The sequence below is a fragment of the Syzygium oleosum genome, unplaced genomic scaffold (assembly GCF_021117445.2).
Source record: "Syzygium oleosum isolate NSW1041296 unplaced genomic scaffold, Sole_v2.1 Sole_v2.02, whole genome shotgun sequence".
NCBI lineage: Eukaryota > Viridiplantae > Streptophyta > Magnoliopsida > Myrtales > Myrtaceae > Syzygium > Syzygium oleosum.
The window spans coordinates 13466705-13480252 of record NW_026607486.1 but is presented as its reverse complement, the minus strand read 5'-3'; positions in this window follow the sequence as shown (position 1 = coordinate 13480252).

The window sequence follows — 13548 nt, the reverse complement described above, 5'->3', positions numbered from 1 at the left end:
GAGGCGGCAGTCGTAGAGCAATTTCTCGACGTCTTTGATGATGTCAAGCCTGATGAAGATGTGGCGATCGTCACGAAGGAAATCGGTGAGGGCCTGGGGGATCAGGGCATGGAAGAGCTGGAAGATGAGGCAGTGAAGGCCCACGGAGAGCTGGAGGATGGCGACGTGGTTGTTGTCGAGGGGCTAGGAGCCGCGGGACAAGAGCTAGAAGGATGCAATAGAAAGGGAGTGGGTGAGGAAGGTATGGACGTTGTGGCCATAAAATGTGACGTCTTAGATGTTGTTAATGCCTTTAAGGAGCTTGTGGTCGAAGATCGTATCGAAAACATGGTGCAGAGAAGAAGAAGAAGAAGAAGAAGAAGAATAAGAAGTAATAAAGAGATCGGAGGAGAGAAGAGAGAGAGACTAGAGCAGAGCCGCAATGCTCACGCGAAAAAACAAAAAAGAGGGAGGAGAGAGAGAGCAGAGCCAGAAAGCTCACTAGAGAAGAGAGGGAGAAGATGCATGTCTTCTCCTCATTTAGTTAAAGCAGAGCACGGGAAAGCTCACAAGACAAGAGAGGGAGACTTTCGATCACCTTCGCCGAAAGCTCAAATGCAAAAAAAAGAAGAAGTTGAAGTAGTCATAACGAGGACAAGATTCATAGTTATTTTTTTTTATGTCAGAACAAGATTCATAGTTGGGATGTGTAAATTCAACCAAATTCCTAAGTTTTGCTTGTAATGAACATCTCTGTCTTTCATGGCTAGGGAGAACTCACAAGACATATACTATTGAGCAACAAAGGTGATGAAGTAAATGTGAGATGAAGAAACTTTATAGTTAAGAAAATCGTTTTACAAGAAAGTCATTTCTCTTAAAAGTGATTGACTTTCTCTTGTAGGGTAGTGTCCATGAAATCGAAAGGAAAATAATCTTCATGCCATTCTCCAGCTCTCCGTGCCTCCACTGCCTCATCTTCTAGCTCTTCCATGCTCTTGAAATCCATTAGGCCCTCACCGACTTCCTCCACGACGACTGCTACATCTTCGCCGAGCTCGATATCGTCGAAGACGTCGAGAAGCTGCTCCATGACTACCACCTCAGTGTCACCAATGTGGTAGACCCGAGATCCCTGGTCGTGAAGGCGGCTGGACGGATCAAAAGAGTGTTAGGCTAAAGATGCTAGTGAATGAGAGATATTAGGGAGGGAGATCGAGAAGTCGAAGCGGATCTCGGTGAGCCAATGGGATAGGTTGTGGCTGATGAGAGCACAAGTCTAGTATGCGTGCATGGACGCTTTAGTGTTGTCACGCCCCGTACCCCACGAAGCGCTAACATCCCACGCTATGGTCGATTTGTATGTGTGCGACGTCCCAGGAAGCGTCGCCGACCCAACGCCCAACAGAGATCAAGCACAAGCAGAAGAAATAAACAAACCCTGACAATAATAATATGAGACAATGGATAGCACGGCAACATACAACACGGAAGGAAATATGCATATATTTCTATTGCTATAGAAAATCCTTTTTACAATATTTGTTTACAACCGGCTCAAAAACCTGCAAACAGCCACACAAGCAAAAAGGACCGGTGGCTAGGGTGAGTCGTCTAATCCTACCAGGGGGACTGCAGTAAAAAAGAAACGATCCTCCCTATCAAGCTCTGGCCTCTCTCTACGGCTCCCAATCCGAGTCTGAGGACTTGGTTGGGTCATCTGACGATTCCTTATAGGCCTCCTCACTAGATTCTGACTCCTCCCAGTCCATAGCCTCTGCCACGATCCTCTCATCCTCTGAATCTAGCTCTAACTCCGGATCTAGGTAAAGACCTAACTCGTCATCTTCATCAGCTCCTATCTCCACATCTGACCCTACCTCAGCTACCTCTCCGTGGTCTTCATCAGAATCCAGATCCATGTCCTCCGGCTCATCTTCTTCATCGGCAACTTGGTCTTGGTCTTCAGCTATCACCTGTGGCTCCCGTGGCTCCCCATCCATAGGCTCATCAACGCCATCTACATCGTAAACATCCTGAGGATTGATTACCTCGCCATCCGCATATATGGGTTCCATCAATCCATTTTGACCGATTGGCGCATCAAAAGTCCTAAAGGGTTGCCCGAGATTTCCATCTGCATCTCTCAAGCACCAAGCTACATATTCCTGAATCTGATGAAAATACTCTCCCACGTTTACAAACACCATGGATCGGTATCTTACATACGATTCCCCATTTCCTACGGGGTATGTACTTGTATACTGATGTATCTGTACAGGTATTCCAAAAAGCGGTGGATTCGGCATTCTTATGGCTGGGGGTCTGAAAAGGTGGGTTATTACAACCGTGAGACGAATCTCAATGAGTATAACCCCTAAACCTAGGCTAGGCTAACATGCAATCTCCTGACAGGCAAAACAACATAATACGCAAACAATAACCTGGGCCCTCGGGCCCAGATAGAACATAGGAATTTCCCTGCAGGTTAGGCAGTTTATTAAATGTCCTCAAGATACGTGCGCGAATACAATGATCACACATGCGTCACACACATGCCCACAGTATTCATCTCGCATGCCGGGTCATGCATTCTATGCATGCAATGTCAATGTCATGCTATGCTCTCATTTCGATTCACCTAGCATACTGTCTCAATTATTTATTACGACTCGAGTCAATGCCACTTCTGGCCCGGTGCGTCTAGCCTGCTTCAAAGTGCATGAGGCGCAACACCGATCTGGCCCAGTGTCTCTAGCCTGCTTCAAAGTGCATGAGGCGCAACACCGATCTGGCCCAGTGTCTCTAGCTTGCTTCAAAGTGCATGAGACGCAACACTGATCTCCTTACGAACCAGAGCTCGCGTAAAACGCATTAGGAAGGTCGTCTTCCGGACGAACAGGGCATCGTCCTGCTTCAAAGTGCATGAGGACGGCATACCCCGCGTAACACGCATCAGGGCGAATTGTGATCACACATACACACACTGCCAATTATTATCTGAACCCCGCGTAACACGCATCAGGGTATATTAGGTGATCACATGCTCATGACAGGCACGCATTCTCGCACAATTTCATCATACGTCTCATTCTCAGCATTCACAATGCGTGGCCATGCAATGCAGTACAATACTCCATGAGCAACAACAATTTCAGGCATCCAGTCAAATTCATGCCATCAATTAACCAATCACACTCCGCATTGGTCGGCCACTCAGTCACACGACATGGCATTATTCAATTTCCCACAATTGGGCACAGCAATCAACAAGTCATCCAGCCCGGGCATACCCGGCAATCCAGTCACCTAATCCTCAATTAGTCCCGGCTAGTCCGATAGCCCACTAATTAATCTCACATTGATCCACTGATATTAATCCAGTATAAATTTCCACCACTCGGTTCACTAATTCATTCCAGTATTCACTAATAATACCCAAACCAATCCAAAAAACGCACTATCAGTCCTAATCCGGATTTAGGAATTGTACTCACTTAATTCTAATCCACGATGACGAGGAATGGCGGCCGATCACTGATGAACAGTGAAACCGGCGTTAGCGTTCCCGACGACGGCGGTACGAACGGCGGTGTACGGACCGTACAGACGGCGATGTACGAACCGTACGGACGGCGGTGTACGGACCGTACGAGGACGCCGTACTGACACTGTATGGACGGCGATGAACAGTGACGTATGGACGTCGGAAACGTCACAGTGGCAGCAGCTCGGCCGATCGGGCTCCGGCGCGGCGGCGGTGAGGCTCCAGCGCGGTGGCGGTGCTATCCCGGGAAGAAAAAGGGAAAGAAAGAGAGAGGGAGAGAGAGAAAGGGGTCGGGTGAGGCTGAGGCTGAGGCTGAGGCTAGGGACTGAGGTGGTCGACGGCGAGGCACGGGGGCCGGCGGCGGCGCTTCGGCGACCGGCGGCGAGCTCCAGCAAGGCTTGGCCGAGAGAGAACAAAAGAGGGAGAGAGATTTCGGGAGGAGAGAGAGAGAGTTCTGGCCAGATGGGGGTGAGAGGAGAGAGAAACAGGTTTAAATTGGTCAAATAATAGGGGCTAGGGGCGTCAAGTGTCGCCAATCCGCGAAAATGACCAAAACGCCCCTAATCTAACGGCCTTAACTTAACCCTATCCAATAATTGAAGGGCAAAAGGGGTAATTGGGCCAATAATTCAGCTGAAGACCCTTAATTATTATCCCAAATAAATTCCCAAAAATTCGGACCCGAAAACGGCCCAGGGGCAAAACGGTCATTTTTCCGGTCCCGGGGCGAAATTCCAATTTTTGGCTAGATCAACCCTAAATGAGCGTGGCCAACATAATATGGTGTCGGAATCACGAAAATAGCTTCTTAAGCCCTTGAAAATCGACTGTCAAGATCTGGGAATAAAATAATATTATTTTTCACTTCCGAGCCAAAATTCCAATTTTTGACCGAAACCACTCTATATGAGCGTGGCCACCCCAAAATGACATCGGCCGCGAAAAATAATCTCAGACGGCCTCAGAATCAACGTCGGGGTCCCGAGGGGCAAAATCGTAATTTTTCACCCCCGGACCGAAATTCCAATTTTCAACCATACTAACTCAAAATATGCGTGGCCAGCATAATATGACATCAGATTCCCAAAAATAGTCTCTTAAGCTATCGAAAATCAACATCGAAATTCGGGCCCAATTTCGTGATCAAAACTCGCTCAATTTCCAATTTCAGGGTCTCTCACTAACGGCGGCTGTTTAGAGGTTACGCGTATCGACATAGGGTTATCCGAGTCATAACGGTCCGATCATTGAGGGAATGAGAAATTATCACTAGTCCTAGAAGTCACGATCGTCCGGTTTAAGTTCAGGACTGGTTGACCACGTGCACTCTCGGTCATGCAGAATCACCTGCGATCCGATTGTACATCGTTGGCCTTGGCCAAACCAAATCCGTTACTTTTCCTAAGATCGATCCACATTGGTTCATAATATTCTCTCATCATTTCTCGTGATCGGTGTCTGCTTCGCGATCGGGTCCTTGGTCCACGTACCGTTTCCTAATTAGCCATACCATATTGGTTAGTATTCCGAGAATGATCAGCTCTGGGCGAGACTTACTAAAATGAAATGCGAAATAATGTCAATTTTATTGATCCCGGAATTACATCGAAATTCGGGCTGTTACAAGTGTCACTCCAAAACTAAGAGGCTCTATATGCTGTCACTTGGCCATGAGACCTTTGCTAGGTTTTTCGAGTTTTTTATTTCCTAAATGTTAGGATGGTTTCAAAACCAATTAGTTGTAAATTGACGTAAATGTGGATTAACAAGTTTTTGATTATTGAGAAATGAATGCATTACAGGAGGAAATGGGAGAGCTAATGTAGAGAAGGTGATTGAATGAGAAGAAAACATCCCTCTCTCCTCTGGTGAGCTTTCACTCTCTCTCTCTCTCTTGGCGATCGAATAAAAAGAAGAACGTATTCTCTCTCTTTTCTCTAATGAGCTTTCCCATTTTGCTCTCTCTCTCCTATCTATCTTTTTTTCTTCCGCATCTAAACCTTCAAAGAAGGCAACCGAATGAGGAGGAGACATGTATCTTCTCCCTCTCTCTTCTGGTGAGCTTTCCTGCTCTGCCGTCTCTCTCTCCTCTATCTTTTTTTAGTGTTCGAGCTTTTAAAGAAGGCAACCAAATGAGGACAAGACACCCCTATCTTCTCTGGTGCTTTCCTGCTCTACTCTCTCTCCTCTATCTTTTTTTTTTTTTTTTTGCATCTGAGCTTTTAGATATGACCACTGAATGACACCCCTCTCCTCTTGTGAGCTTTCCTGCTCTGCCCTAACTGAATGAGGAGAAGACATCTTCGCTAGAGAGCTTTCGCGCTCTGCTCTCTCTCATCTGTCTTTATTTTTTTCGCGTCTGAGCATCCCGACTCTACTCTGGTCTCTCTCTCTCTCCTTTGGTCTTTTTACTTCTTCTTCTTCTCTACATCATGTCTTCAACCACGATGACGATCTTCGACCACAAACCCCCTGAAGGCAAACACAACCTTTACGATGTCACCTTCTATGGCCATAATGTCCATACCTTCATCACCCACTCCCTTTCCATTGCCTCCTCTTTGCTAGTCACTTGACTCACAGCCCCTCGTCGTCGACTTTGACGTGAGTAATTACCGAAGCGTCAATAACCGTGTCACCATCCTCCAGCTCTCCGTGGGCCTCCACTACCTCTCCTCCATGCCTCCAAGATCCCTAGGCCCTCACCAACTTCCAAAAGCCCCCAAGATCTCTAATGCCATCACCGACTTCCTCCACAACGACCATCATATCTTCGCCGGGCTCGACGTTGAGAAGCTGCTCCGCGACTACCGCCTCAGCATCACCAACGAGGTAGACCTGAGGTCCTAGGTCATGAGGGCAGTCTAAGCAGATCTGAAGAGTGTTGAGCTAAAGGCGTTGGCGAATGAGATACTGGGGAGGGAGATCGAGAAGCCGGAGAGGATCTTGGTAAGCCAATGGGATAAGCTGTGGTTGACGAGAGTGTAGGTCCAGTATACATGCATGGACGCTTTGTCGTCGCTCCAGATATAGGGGGTTCTATATGCCGCCACTCGACCATGAGGCTTTGTTAGGTTCTTTGAGTTTTTATATTTCCTAACTAGCTGATGTTGGAATAGTTTCTAAACCAATTAGCTATAATTTGATGTCAATGTAGGTTGACAAATATTTGATTCTTGAGAAATGAATGCATTGTAGGAGTATCGTTTTATGGCTATACTCATTCTTGTTCCACATTTGAAGATACACTCACATGTTCGCTCGCGAGAGATGATTCGTTGATGGAGAAAAGGGAAGAGCAACATAGAGAAGGTGATTAAATGAGAAGAAGATGCGTGTCTTCTCCCTCTCTCCTCTAATGAGCTTTCCTGCTCAACTCTCTCTCCTGTGTCTTTTTCTCGCATCTAAGTTTTCAAAGAAGGTGACCGAATGGGCAGAAAATACGCGTCTCCTCCCTCTCCTCTAGTGAGTTTTTCCACTTTGCTTTCTCTCTCTCCTCTGGGGAGAAAACACGCGCATGAGCTTTTAGAGAAGGTGATTGAATGAGGAGAAGACACGTCCTCTCTCATCTGGTGCTTTCCAACTCTGCTCTCTCTCTCCTCTGTCTTTTTTTTTTTTTTTATACGTTTGAGCTTTTAGAGAATGATTGAATGACTCCCTCTCTCCTCTAGTGAGGTTTCCCACTCTGCTCTAACTGAATGAGGGAAAACTTTTCTATTTTGTTGTCTCTTTACCGTCTTTTTCATTCGCGTTTAAGTATTTAGATTTTGCTATGCTCTCTCTCCTCCATGGTCTCTTTACTTCTTCTTCTTCTCTACACCATGTCTTTGACCATGATGACAATCTTCAACCACAAGCTCTTTCAAGACATCCACAACCTCTACAACGTCATCTTCTATGGTGATAGCATCCATACCCCTCTTTACCCACTCCCTTTCCATCGCCTCCTCTTGGTTCTCATTCTATGGTTCCTAGTCACCTCATTATGGCTTTGATATCGAGTGGCTACCCTACTTGCAAGGCGTCAATAATCACGTCACAATCCTCCAACTCTCCATAGGTGTTCACTGCCTCATCTTCTAGCTCCTCCATACTCCCAAGATCCCCCTGGCCTCTATCGACTTTCTCCGTAATGACCGCCACACCTTTGTTGAATTCGGCATCATCGAAGACGTCAAGAAGCTGCTCCCAACTATCGCCTCAGTGTCACAAACGCTATGGACTCAAGGTCCCTAGCTATGAGGGCGGGCCGAGCGGATTTGAAGAGTGCCGGACTAAAGATGCTAGCGAAGGAGAGACTAGGGAGGGAGATTGAGAAGCCGAAGTGAGTCTCAACAAGCCAGTGGGACAAGCTGTGGCTGACGAAAGCATAGGTCCAGTAAGCGTGAGTCAATGCTTTCGTGTCTTTCCAGATCTGGGAGGCTCTATATGCCGCCACTTGGCCGACATTGCTAGGTTTTTCAAGTTTTTATATTTCATAACCTGCTGATGTTGGGATGGTTTCCAAACTAATTAGCTATAAATGGACGTAAATATGGGTTGACAAGTATTTGATTCTTGAGAAATGAATGCATTGCAGGAGTATATGTCGTGGATATGCTTATTCATGTTCCATTTTTGAAGACATTGGAGATTTGATAGTTTTGATGCATTAATTTGCATTTTTCGCACAAATTGTACTCGAACATACACTGCATTACGAAACATTGCGCTGTCGATATTTTTTATTGTGCTCACACTGACCAGAGATTTCAATGCACATGAAGTTGGTGACTCTGCGTAAACATGTTACTAGGATTTTGGACAATCCTTTGCTTCCAATTTTTCCATTTGCACTCTTCAATGTGAGAGAAGATGATGCAATTGAAGGACTTACAGGACTTAATCAAGAACTGGTCATAAGTTTTCCAAGTTGCCATGATTGAACACGTTCACCTTGTCAATGAATGCCAAATCGTCTCCTATTGAACACTACTAGTCATCGTCTCCTTCAAGGTGGAGGAGACAATGAATGCCAAATCGTCTCCCCAAATCCAGGCTTTTTTGAAATTCTACTTTTCCTTTAGATAATCTTCAATTTCTCTCTAAATTGTGTCCATTGCTCTATCAAGGTTGAGCTCGGGACTTCCTTGAGACTAACGTCGAGATCAGCCGCTGACGGCAAGCTTCATGTCACCGTGAGGAAGTCTAATGCATCGAAGCGGTCCCTTGGCTCCGACTCCTTCTCTGTATTGACCCCGAAGTTGTCGAACTTCATGGGTGTCAAGACTTACACCTTGAGCTCGTCTCGGAATGCATCTTGGACCTCACTACCACGGGTGAGGGTCGCTAGCCATCACCAACATGCTAATGACCCCCGCCAATCCTTGCCAACGGAGGGAAGAAGATGAATAATAGAGAAGGAAAGATATGGGAAAAAAGAGAAAAATAAAATTAAAAAAATTGAGAAAATAATTTCAAAACTACATTGTTTCATTTAAGATCTTCCACATCATATGCCTATCATGCCATATGGGATGATGTTGCTAATTGGATTGCCACGTCAGTTATTTCTAGCCTAAATTAAGCGGATGAACTTCATTGGAAAAAAGTCAAAAAGTTTAGGACTACATTGGCCAATTAAAAAAATTTAGGACTGAATTGAAATTCGTATAATAAATTTATGACCTTTTGAATAATTTTCCCATATAAATGCAAAGGAGAAATCTTGTGAGGGCATTTAAATAGGTGGGTTTTTGCGCTTATTTTCAAAGGTTCTTCATTTTTAAGGAGAAATCTCTCCCTTTGAATGTCCAGTGAATTATTGCGATCGTGTGAAAGAAAAGGCAAAGTTTTTTAAATGAAAAAGAAGGGAAATCTTTGCAAAATTAAAATTTTTTAATAAATCAATTTAAATGTTTACAGCATTACGTGACAATTTGATAAATTTAAGTTATGCTTTTGTTGATTATTCTTTTGTAAAAATTGTTCTGGATGCCACATATGAACGATTTTATTGTTCTCGAATGTATCCTAATTTTTTGGCCAAATTACGTTGGAAGAACCTTTTAGATCTTTCATGTACAGGATCTCATATATGCCTTTTGGACTTGATAACTAATCTCATATCTACATTCAATTTTCTGCGATTATATGGCAATGAGAGGCTTTTTTACATTGGTAGGTGTCAAAAATTATTGGTGAAAAAAAATGATCGGTGACTTTTTGTCACGCCCCGAGCTCCCGTCGAGCCCGCGACATCCCGCCTCCGGTCGATCAATTGCGACGTCCCAGGTTGTCGCCGACCTCATCTAAACATCAGAGATTTAATTGCGCACACGGAAACCATAAAACACCCGAACAAAAAATTAACTGGGGAAACATTGGGAGAATATATACATTTCCATTACTCGGTCAAACTTGTACCACCATATTTACAAAATACAAGCCTTAGTTTACCAGTGCACACATTTGAACCCTTCAAGAGTAAGAACAAAAACCGATGACCTGCCATCCAACCCGTAACAACCTTTAACACCCCTTGCTTGGCGTCCACTCAGAATCTAACTCCACATCATCCCGTCTCCCATTTGAAACTCAGCTGTCTCATACTCTGTATGCACTGGAACTCCAAAACGTACTGGAGGTGGTGGCGGATTATTCACGGCTCAGGTTTGGGTTCTGAAATATTTGGTTGAAAACAACCGTGAGACACTTCTCAGTAAGTACACCCCTAAACCCAACCTAGGCTATCACGTACCTCCAGACAATAGCACAAACACACACATTCACGCACATCAAATCATCACAACACAAGTACATCAATTAATATGGTCAGGCTTAATCATGCGCACACCCACACTCGATCACAATTACATTAGATGCAAACACACGCATGTACAATTCTCATTTCGCACACATTCTTTCCGTTCTCAATTCCTCTTTCCCACATCACTCGCCAGTGACCCGCGTAAACGTACACGCCTCAGGTACACTGCGACCACTCATCACTTCCCACATCACTCGCCAGTGACCCGCGTAAACGTACACGCCTCAGGTACACTGCGATCATTCACCACATCCGGCCCGCGTACCCGTTCACGCCTCAGGCCCCAATCGCGACCTGAGCATCACACGCCCCAGGCCCGATCCCAACTCAGCCCGTGCCAAATGCGACAGGCCTACGTGATTGGAACCCGAGCTTAGGATGCCTCGGTCCAATCCCGGTCTCACCCGAGCTGATCGTGCCTCGGACCGATTCTCATTCTTGCTTTTTCAAGCCTCAGCCTGTGCCAAATGCAACAGACCTACGTGATCGCTGCCCGAGCTTATGATACTCGGCCCGATCCCATTCTTGCACTTACACACCTTCACATAACTTCCACAATCACAAGCCACACCACTTTTCTTTCTTGCCCATGCACATGCTCATCAAGCATTTACCACAATCAACTGGCCCATCACACGTGGCCCGTGCACGCATCAATTAACACGTAAAACATGCTCACTCAGCATTCGACATGGCCAATTTCAACAATTAATTCAATCTGGCCCACGCGTGCACATAATCAAGCACATTTCAATCCATCAAACCACGGTTCAATAAACACACAAGGCCGCTCATGGGCCCACAATCACAGCCACGTTCATAGGCATAATTTCGACATTTCCATGCCTATTAAACATCACAATCTAACTATACTACCACATACCAAACCGACACTACCTGGCCTTAAATCGAGCCCTAAGTTTGCCAATTCCATCCCACAACATCTGACACTCTATTCAGTCTCACTCCAGCCTCGAAACATCCTCATTTCATCCTCGAGTTACCTCATATAACACACAAACAAATACTCAATTAAATCAACCCCATCCAGAATAATTCAAACATGCCCAGAGCACGTAAATTGCCAATTTTCTCCAACCAAATGGCGTCGGATTAATTCCGATCCTTCACGGGACTTTCTCGCCATAATTTCTAGGTTCCAAAAATTCAACTTGCGTCCCAATCGGACCATCACAGCTCGGTGAACAGTAATCCACAGCGGTGAACAGTGATTCTAGGAAAATGAACAGTAATTCGCAGCCCCTAATTTTCTGAATTTCCAATAAATATTACCCGAATTAATTCCTAAGGCCCGCCATAAAATTTCCACTCCCTATCCATGTAATTCCGCACCTAATTTCATACTGATTTTGTCCGGAATTACCCGTCGATACCCAAAGTCCTAAATTAGGTTTAGGCGCGACTTACCCGCGTTGGCTAACTCAGCATATCTCATGGTCAATTGAACAGTCATTTCAATTGAACCCAACGTGCACGAATCAAACATATTTACACCAGCCCATTACACAGATGCACACGCAATTCTACCACCACAACTCAATTATAATTAAAACACACGTAAAACACATAAATTTCTATTTTTCTCCCACCAAACGACGCCAAATTGATTCCGGTCCTTCATGGGACTTCCTCACCATTAAATACCGGTTCTAAAAATCCAACTTGCGTCCCGAACCGAGCATCACAGCCTCGTGAACAGTGATTCGCAGTTTCAATTTCACCTCAAATTGTTCTCCAAAAATTCCCAAACTAATCCTCAAGGCCCGCCACACATTCCCAACCTAAAACCCCAACGTTCCTCGCCCAAACAACTCCAATTTCAACCCCAAAAATTCAATTATCCGGCGATACCCAATTTCCTAAATCGGGATTAGAGGACGACTTACCGCGTTCTAGGCTAAAACGGCTAAAACGGAAAGCGGTGGCGCTCTACGGCGAAGGCGAACAACTCACGGTGGTTTCCGGCTTGCACGGCGGCGGTCCAGCAGCGGCGTGGTCTTGCACGGCCGGAAATGGGTCACGGGAAGAGAGAGAAAGAGAGGGGAAAGAGAGAGAGACGGTGAGGTTGGAGGGCGGCACGGCGATGGCAAGGTGGCCGTCCGGCGGTGTGGCAAGCGGCGGTGAGCGGCGGTGCCGGCGGTGGGGGAGAAAGAGAGAGAGTAGACGGTGGAGGGGGAGGGGACTCACGGAGGACGGGGGATTTCACGGGAAGAGGGGGAGAAAGAAGAGAGAGTAGAGAGAGAAAGGGGGTCAAGGGCTTAAAAATCAATTTTGACCAACTTTTGGCAATTTACCAAAATGCCCTTCTCTTACACAACTAACCCTTTATTAATTCTCAAGGGTAAAATGGTCCCTTCCTCCGTTTCTCTCCGAAATTGAATTTTTCCAAAGGAATTGAGCGCACCAAAAATTGACACGTGTCACGTGCAACGTCGTCCTAACGTTCCGTCGTGACTTCCTAATTTTCCGGTGTCCAATTTGGGCAAAATTCCATAATTAAATTATATTAAACGCAACTCGAGCGTTTCTCGAGCTAACGGGCGGCTTGCTGGGGAAATTCGCAGAATCGACTCATGACTGATACTGAATCGAGTCACGTGCAAGTCCGTTCGGTGCGTGACGACCTCGGTTGTCATTAAAATCGCGAAGATCAATCACTTGATCCGAGGGGTACGATCGTTCGGTATAATTTCAGAATCATTCGTCACGTCGTTTCGTGGTCCTACGGAATCACCCGTGATCCACTACTAGGACAGTGGCGAACTGACCCCTAACTATCCTTGGATCGGCCAACAGTGGCTCAAAATATCACTAACGCGATTTAATGGTCGAAATCCATTCACGATCGAATTTTCTTTAGTCGCGCGAATTTAATTCCCCTATTAGCCTTTCCCTAATGGTTAGCATTCCCAGGAATGATCAGTTCCGGGCGAGAACTGACTACGAGTACTTTCATAAAATCCAGTATTTCATAAATCCCAAATGGACTAATCTTTCAGGATGTCACACTTTTTTTCCTAGATAACGTGTTGGTATTTATTAAGAAATTCTATGAAATTACCAATTCTATTACAATTTGCAAATTATCGGATCTTGTGCTAACTTACCAACCATTATCATAACTTAATAAAAGTTTCGAATTTACTAACTCTTGCATGAACCTTTCAATCTAAATTAAAGTAATTTACCAACT